We start from the raw sequence: 9,807 nt of genomic DNA on the forward strand, positions 1-9,807 counted from the left end.
CTTCCTATTGACTTATTTCTTTTCTTTTAGTCTTTGTTCCTCATTACCTCTTACGAAAAAGCAAGTGGTAAAATTTGACGAACTGTTTTTTTCATTTCTTTTTCTTACTTTTTAGAATCAATGACAATTTTTTTCAACAAAAACCACTTTTAATTATAATCAAAAGTATAAATGATTTATTATTCACCTTTTTTATAAAAAATTTTAGGGGGCCCACTTTGCCCCCAAAATTTTGAGTTCTTCTAAATTTTAGGGGGGCCCACTTTGCCCCTCCTTCCTCTACTCATAAATAATCAGATCTGATCATCTATAGACTTATATATTATTATATATAATTATATATGCGGTTATAACAGCCAGGTATGATCAGATCTAATTATGTATAGGCTTATATATAATTATATATAATCCCATGTATAATTATCTATAATTTCACATAGATCATATATAATCATATAAAATTAGACAAAAACTTTTTTATCGGATTGACAGTAAAAAACAAACCGGCATTTTCGACCAGGAATCGAATCTAGAACTCTTAATTGGTAGCTAGAGACTCTCGTTTCGCTATCCAAGGTAAACTAGGGGAGAAAGGGGTCAATTGAACCATGGGGCGATTGAACCACTCGACTTAAAAAATCTAAAAAATTGAAAAAGCGCTTCATGCTCTTAGAATTAGATTCTAATATGTTATCTAATCCATTGTTAAACTCGGATATGATCAAAATTTGAAATCATTGCGATTAATAAATTTTGAAAAATTGAGATTTTTTTATTTTTAGGCATGTAAACTTTTTTTTCGGCTGGTGACAAATTGTTTAATAATATATCAATTTTTTAATTAATTGATAAAGTTTGAATTGTAGTAGTTGTATATACTTATACTTTATAGTCCTCAACTTTGTTTATAGTGATATAATAGTTTATTTGTTTATTATTTACTATTAATTGTTTTAAAATTATATGAGGTCAATTGAACAAGGAGTCCCGGGGACGATTGGACCATACGGAGAAGCATGAGACATGCACACGCACCTTGACTGTACGTGAAAAATACTTAAGGAAATAACCTAACAATTTGATGAACTAAATTTATAATGAAAATTATTTTTAAATTGATTTTTAATTTATTTAATATAACATCTGTGCATTAAAATTGTTCAAAGACATTCCGCCTCTTAAACGAACCATCGTGAATGGAAAAAAATTAAAATTTAAGAAACCACCCCATAGGCACCGAGATTCAGCCCCATAAAGCCGCAAGTCCGATATTTTTCAGAAATATAAATTGAATTTCTCTTTGTCCGCTCAAAGAAAACTATAGAAACATATTCTACACGGAGAAAAAAATTTTGCCATAGGAACTCTATAGTAGTTAGTTAGTTGTAAAAAGTTCCAGTAGGTTAACGTTTTCTTATGGTAACAATACCGTTTGGCTCCTGCAACTCTACATCGTTGAGCTCTGAGAGCTAAACGTTATTTACCTCTCACAACTCTACAGGATCGTTCTGAGACTATAACAAATTTTTGGCAGTCTGATTAATGATTTTTTTTACGATTCAGCATTGATAATTTAATAAATAAATGCGACAGAACGAATTTATATTGCCAACAATAATTGTATATGACAAATAAGAATAGTATTATAATAGAAATAAAATAATAGAACTTATATTAAAAATAAAAATTATTTGTAAAATAAAAATATGGTCGTCACAAAATTATCTTATTTTCTTGATTATATTTATAAATATTGGACATAAAATCACTACCGTATATGCACAAGAAAAGATAAATAAACGGAAACAAATTTTATTTTGTGTTAAATGGGGTCTTTTGAATGTATTCCGATAACTTATTACTTATCACAATATATTCAACTAATAAATTTAATTAACAGTCACTGCAAATGATCCTTGAAAAACCACAAATACAAAACTGTTCTAACGAAATTCAATTTGACAAAAAAAAAAAACTATTTCCTTAAATAAATAAACTGGAAATTTAATTGTCCTCATATATTTTTAATAATATGGATGAGTAACAAAATAATTCTGTTTGTTATTTTAGAAGGTTATGAAATATGTCAGCGCACTCCACTACTGCGCAACGTAGGGCACTCCCAACTATACCGTTTGGCTCTGAGAACAATCCCGTAGAGCTCTGAGAGCTCAACAACACTGAGTTATCAGAACTAAATAACATTATATTACTGTAACTCTACAGTTAGGTTACCAGAACGAAATTTTTTTTTCCGTGTATCGTAAAATTTGTTACTTCTATTGGAAAGATACAGAGGCAGTACTGGAAATTTTAAAAATGATTACAGTAATATTTTTACATCTTATTTTTTATTCCCTTACTATTTACGAAAGTAATATTATCTTTTTTTTCTAATCGAATTTAATACTATAATTTTGTGATAAAATTACGATATTAAATTGTACGAAATCTTTTCTAAATAGTAAATTTTCGTATAAAATATTTGAAAGTAGCTAGTAATAAAATTATAGTCCAGAATTACAATAGTTGTATTGTAAATTTTCTTATAATTTTTTTACTGTGCACGAACTTACAGCAAAACTAAGCTTTAATTTTTTTTCATGGACAAAATACATTAAATTTTATTATTTTTTCTGTGACTGATGACAAAATAAATGCAGCCACATGATGGCTCTTATTATGGAGAATACGTCATCTTATAATCAGCGCCATCTCAGCAAGTCTTTAGGAACTTTTTAGTCACAACTTAATTTTGACATTAATGTTTTATCTCATTTTTAATTTTTGAGTCATATATATTAATATTGATGGTTGATTGAAGTTAGCTTAGTATTGAAATAACTCGAAAACATGGACCCTGATTCCTTATTGGTTGAGAATTAGAGCGCGCGTATGCACGGAATTTGAATTCCTAGTGTTATTGAAATTAAGGCAGTGACTCGTAGGAAATTTAAGAAAAATTTTGAGTTTAACCAGTAAGCCTGCTCCGCTACCCCGTGTCGAAGAACAAGAGCTCGTAAACATTACTCAAAAGCACTTTAAAGCGAGTTTCTTCAGTGTATGTTAAATAGCTTCCCACGACTATAAAAAAAAGTTGTGTCGTAAAAACGAGCGCAATATATTGAGCAAAATAATAAATTACAAAGAATAAAACGAATTATCTAAATGTTGGTTATTTCCAGTTTCAATTAAACCAATTTTGAGTTTACAAATGAAAAGACATTAACGTCAACAAGCATAAATAAATGAAGGGAAATGTACAAAGGAAATGAACTTTTGGAGAAGGATACGTAAAAACTAAGAAAGGATAATGGCTGTAATTAATATCAACTTGACAAAGTTTACAGTTTACTTTTAAAGGGACCCATATTTGTAGAGTATATATGTATAGACTGTGTCAAAAAAATCGACTACTTCAAAGTAAAAAAGTTCGGAAAACGGTTGACCCTAAAGGCCACTCTTGCAACTTCCCGCTAATTCCATACCTAAGCGCTCACGCTCAACATTTCAACTATTTTGTTTTTGAATTTTCAAACCGCAATAATTTTTGAATGAATCAACCGATTTTATCACGACTTGCATTATTCAACGCAGTTTTTTTAGAACTGGTCAGACTAAAAATTTCATAGAAATTCTGAAAAAAATATTTTTTTCAATTTTTGTCGACAATGATATCTCACGAACGAATCAACCGATTGTATGGAGATTCACAGCATTCTACGTAGCCTTTTGAGCACAAAAAGATTATTCATTACTTACCAAACAATCTGACGTGAAATTTTAAAATTATATTGAAGAAACACTTTTTTTTAATTTTTAAAAGTTAAATATCTCTTGAACCATTCAACCGATTTCGACGTTCTTGACGGTGATCGACGTGATTTTTTAAGCTCTAAAAATTATTTTCTAAAATCAAAAACAATCCAGGGAGAAATGTCGAAGCTATGTAAGAAAAACACTTTTTCCCAAATTTTTCGTTCACGATATCTCACGAACAAATCAACCGATTCTGATCGCGTTAACGGCGATCGATGCAATTTTTTAAGCTCAGGAACTGATTAGTTTTTGGAATCGATTAATATAGCAGATTAACAGTTATTTCTAGAAAACATTTTTTGAAAATTTTACTTTCGAGATTACTCAAAATCTACTAGTCTGAATTGCCTCAAATAGTATAAAATATCTAGGGGAAAAGAAACTATTTCGATTGCTGCCAATCCCGTTCAAATCGGTCAAGCCGTTCAAAAGTTATGAGAGGTTTACATGCATACATACGCACCCACCCACACACATACAAACATACAAACACCATCGTAAAAATAGCCAGGGAAGCTTTCTATGACCTCAAAACGTGGAGATCTGATGAGCTCGATTTTCGAAAACTGGGGTGAAACCAATAACTCCCCGATTTATTGAAAATCATTGATTTTCATAGCGGAAAGTTAAAAAAATTTTTTTTTTAACTTTTTAAAAATATTTTTGGTGAAGACGAATGAAAAATAATATGAAAGTTAGTGTTCTTACTATGAACGTTAAGTGGTACCGTACTACGAATTTTAATTTCCTGGCTGATGTAATCGGGAAAATTTTTTTTCTCACTTTGGAATTTTGTAACTCATTAACGGCTTGTTATACTGGTTACAAAAGTATATTTTATCAGGAAATTAAAAGTTCTACAAGAAAAGTATTTAATAATGTTTTGATAAATTTACACCTTTAAAACTCATTTCAGGTCAGAGTTTCACTTAAGAATTTTGTAATTTATTAAATTTTTTGGTGAATGTATCAGACTTATTACAAAATTTTGCTGTAAAGTGTTTTAATAAGTTTCTATTAAACATTATTTATTCGAAAACAATTTCAATCATTTTATTGATTTTTCATCTATTCATAATCTAAAAATATAGTTATTTTCATATAACTGATTTTTAACTTCCCGCTAAGAAAATCGGGAAGTTATTGGTTTTACCCCGTTTTTCGAAAATTGAGTTTTCATCAGATTTCGACGTTTTGAGGTCCTAGGAAGCTTCCCTAAATGTTTTCGCGATGATTTCCGTGTCCGTGTCCGTGTCCGTGTGTGTGTGTGTGTGTGTGTGTGTGTGTGTGTGTGTGTGTGTGTGTGTGTGTGTGTGTGTGTATGTAACCCTTTTATAACTTTTGAACGGCTTGACCGATTTCATCGCGGTTGTTGCCATTCGGAAGGGTTTGACCAAACTTAGATTTTGAATACACTTTTGAATTACACATTTTGAATACGCTTAAGTACAAAATGAGCGGGAAGTTGCAAGAATGGCCTTTAGGGTCAACCATCGTCCTAATTTTTTTTTTTTTTAATTCATTTACTTAATATCGCACAAATCACTTGGTCTTCGGTGATAGGAAAAATTACAGTTTACAATATCATATTATTACCCATTACATAATTAGATAGTTAATTTCAGAGATAGAATGATATCAGCGAATCTTTTTAAATTAAGTATTTTTTTCCGTTGAGAAGCTGCCTCATATCCTTGGGGTTACGATGCGTTTCTTTGTAGAATTAACCCTGAGCAGATTGTGAGGTGTTTGACTGTGACAATGTCATTGCATCCTGGACAAATAGCAGGGTTAGATTTGTTCATTAGATGACTGTGGAAGACTTGAATGAACCCAATTCTTAGTCTTGTGCATATACATTGTTCGCATCTTTGAGCGAACTGCGGGGAGGTTTCACATAGGTTACTTCTAAGTTTATGAAGGTGAGTTCGTTTTTCTGAGATCCATAGGCGGTTCCATTGAGCATTGATGTGTCTTTTAATTTTTTTTTTTTGTAATCTGTCATAGATATAGATAGATTGGTTGTCAATTCGATCTATCATTGCTAGTCTCACTTGTTCATCAGCCTGTCCATTTCTTGAGATTCCGACGTGGGCTGGGACGTATGCTATTACGATCTTACCTTGTTTCTATAACTTTGATAGTTTCCGTTGGCAGTCCTGTACCTTCTTCACGTCACTGTAGGGATTCATCAAGACTTGGATCGAGGACAACGAGTCAGTGTAAATTATTGCTTCTTCAAATTTGTTGATCGTGATAGCGTCTAAACTTTTCGAAATTGCTGTTATTTCGCATGATAACGCCGAAAATTCTGGTGGAAATTTGTACTTTAGAATTATTTCATAAGGAAAAACAGAACATTCACCGAAATTATTGCAAGCAGCTCCGTTAGTGAAGATCTTAGTGTGTAATGGATATTTACTAATCATTTCGGAGAATAGTAGCCTATAATCCGAACAAAAACAGTTTCACTGTAAAAAAATCGCGCCAAGTCCACGTTCATAAGACTATTAAGAAAAAAAAAATTTTTTTTTCTTTACAAAAAGATACAAAATTAAAAAATTAAAAAATCTAAGTAACCGATATGATTGTTTATGATTTTTGAAAATTAAAAAAAATCTTATTGTAAATTTAAAAATTAAATAAAAATTTTAGAACGTATTTAGTGTGCGTGGTTGCAAAATATTTTACTTTTAATGAAATTCGTAAAATCTATTTATTAGGACTTTAAAAAAATTGAAATGCACAATGACGCACACCAAGTACGTTCTAAATTTTTTTTTTTAATTTTTAAATTTACAATAAGATTATTTTTAATTTCCGAAAATCATAAACAATCATATCGGTTACTTAGATTTTTTAATTTTTTTATTTTGTATCTTTTTGTAAAGAAAAAAAAATTTTTTTTTTTCTAATAGTCTTATGAACGTGGACTTGACGCGATTTTTTTACAGTGAAACTGTTTTTGTTCGGATTTTAGTATTTTTTGTAATTATAATGAAAATTCACAATTGGTACCAACTTAAATCTCGCGTTGGCAGCATTTTTTACTGCAAACTATCCCCTTGAAGCTACAGCTTATGTAGATATAATTCCAGTGCACCCTGACGGCCGTAAATGTAAGCTGTGAATTACTTTTTTTAACTGTAGTTGCGTATCTATAGGAGGATTACTACACATTTTTATTTTATCTAGTCTGTGGCGCTGACCTTTCTCCATCAAAAAAAAGTCTGGATCGAAATTTCTGAGCGAGCTATAGTATGTGATGATAAAATTTAATAATTTCAAGTAAATAAATTGTTATAAGTGAATATAATTAATTAATACGGTGAAATAAATTATGAATCACTGTTATGATAAACGAATTGGGTAAAAAAAGTACCGTAGAATTAAATAAAATTTCGCAACCTCAAAAAACCGTTTTGCTTACAGTAAACATAGTCGGTAGTCTGGCGCTCCGTTTACAACGGATTTGAACGGAACTTGGCGCCAGATTCTACTGAATCTGTGGATTTGTAGCAGGAGTGGAGCTTTTGTCACTGTTTTCTGTCTTAATCGATAAATCAAATTTATTTCTTCTTGAAGTCCATGGGGTGCGAGCACGGAATAAAATAATCTGTGGAAATGACAGATATGGGAATGTTAAATTGACATGGCCAGATTTTGTTAGATTTGCAAAGAAAAACTGTCAAATTTACATAAATAATATGTGAAAATAACATAACCATAAGATGTCAGATTTACAGATAAAAACTGTCAAATTTACAGTAATAATATGTAAAAAGTTAATTAGGGGAGCCTGGGGCACGACGGTCCCCTTAACGGTTTTTGAAGGTTCAAGACGGTTTTTGCGGCTTTTAACTATCAAATTCGTTTATTTTCCGTCTGTTTCGAATAAATCAGTCGAAATTTTGCAAAAAATCAAACAAAAATTTTTTTTTGTGGGGTACGACGGTCTTCTCCCCAAAAAATCATATGAAAACAAATTTTATTTTTTTTTAAGCCAATGTCATCAAAATCTAGATATTCTCCTCCCAGAAAACATCGTCGAGGGAAAACCACGATTCTTAAGTATCGCCCGAAGTCTTGAGTATCGCCCGAAGTCTTGAGTATCGCTGAGAACAAAGAAAAAAATCAAAATGAAGCAAAAAAAAGACCTCAGTTAAAAAAAAAAAAATTAGATTAAAACAAAAAAATTTGAAAAAATGCTTACATCTTTAAAAATGTCAATAGTTCACAAGATTCAAAGTTATTTCTTAATTATTGATATTTTTAAAGATGCACTGAGAAAAAAAAAATTTTTGTCCAGAAAAAAATTTCTTGGCTCAAAAATCGTTTAAGGTAGTACCTCCACGAAAAGCATATATCAAGAAATTTATGGAATTTTTTTTATCGAAAGATAAATATATTAATAATTCACCACCAAAATTTCAGATCAATTCACCGTACCGTTTTTAATTTACAAAATTGCATCTTTTATACGTAGAGGTATAGAGAGATGGTAAAGTTAGTATGAAATCTTCCGTACCACTCAAGTGATGCAAATAGATTTCATACTAACTTTACCATCTCTCTATACCCCTACGTGTCAAAGATGCAATTTTGAAAATTAATTATTCAAAAACGGTGCAGTGAATTGATCTGAAATTTTGGTGTTGAATTATTAATATATTTATCTTTCGATAAAAAAAATTCCATAAGTTTCTTGAAATATGCTTTTCGTGGAAGTACTACCTTGAGATGAATTTTAGTTTTTTGACAAAAAAATATCAATATTTATCATAATAAAATTTTTGCATTAATTTCGATAGATTTACAAACAAATAGGTTCACTTGAATTAAACAATAAATACTTCGATTAATTCGATCAATACTTGAGACAAGAAAATATATTCTTGAAAATTATCAAGAATATATATTCCTGTGACAAGAAAATTTTCTCAAGAGTAGTACTTTTTTTGTCAGTGTGTAAGCTCGTCCCGATGTTACGCTCATTAAGAGCTTCCACTTGAGTACCCACATGCATTTTTGATATATTTTTCATATATACATATATATAATATATATAAATATACAAAATATATGAAAAATTGATGTGGGTACTCAAATGAAACGTCTTGATGAGTGTAACATCGGTATAAGTTTATATCTTTAAAACTGTCAATAGTTCATAAGATACAAGGTAATTTCTTAATTATGTATCTAGGGATAGAGCATTTTTGAATGCAGCCTACACAGAATAAAAAAAGTTCTTGAATCAAGTATATATTTTTGAAGAGCTCAATATTCTTGGCTTGAGTAGAAAAATTCTTGATTTAAGAAAATTTTTCTTGATTTAAGGAAACTTTACTTAATTCAAGAATTTTTCGTCTTGATTCAAGACAATTACCCTCTTCAAAATTATATTCTTGGTTCAAGAATTTTTCTCTTGAATCAAGTTAATTTTTTTTTCTGTGTAAGTACTTATCATCATAAATTGACTATTGGTGAGAATGATATTAAATCATGAAAAGGCCCAACTCCAGGTCAAGACTTTTCCAACCATACCAAATTTAATCATAAAAACCCATTTTATCATATAAATACACTGGCCACAGAATTTTGCTTATTCTCTTAACAGTATAGATAAATCTAATATTCATTATTATAGTTATATGTATCTTAATGCTTTTTACTTTCTATGGTTTGCAGATCTGAACAATTATTTTATGTGACCTAATTTTTTCAGTTAAAACTTTAATTTTTAAAATATTTTTTTGTTTATTGTTTACATTTCACGAAATGTGAAAATCTTACTCATAAATAACAAGTTCAATTTTTGTTTTAACATAAATTTAACTTTTTTTTGTGAAAAGTGAATTTCACATTTTTTTAATGACATTATTACATTGAAAAACTGTAAAATTAACAGTTTTAGATTGACAGTTTTCACAATGTGAAAATAACATTTTTAACTTTGTAAAATTGACATTTTTGGGTTGACAGCGG

The sequence above is a fragment of the Cotesia glomerata genome, linkage group LG9, assembly GCF_020080835.1.
Source record: "Cotesia glomerata isolate CgM1 linkage group LG9, MPM_Cglom_v2.3, whole genome shotgun sequence".
In the NCBI taxonomy this organism is placed as follows: Eukaryota; Metazoa; Arthropoda; class Insecta; order Hymenoptera; family Braconidae; genus Cotesia; species Cotesia glomerata.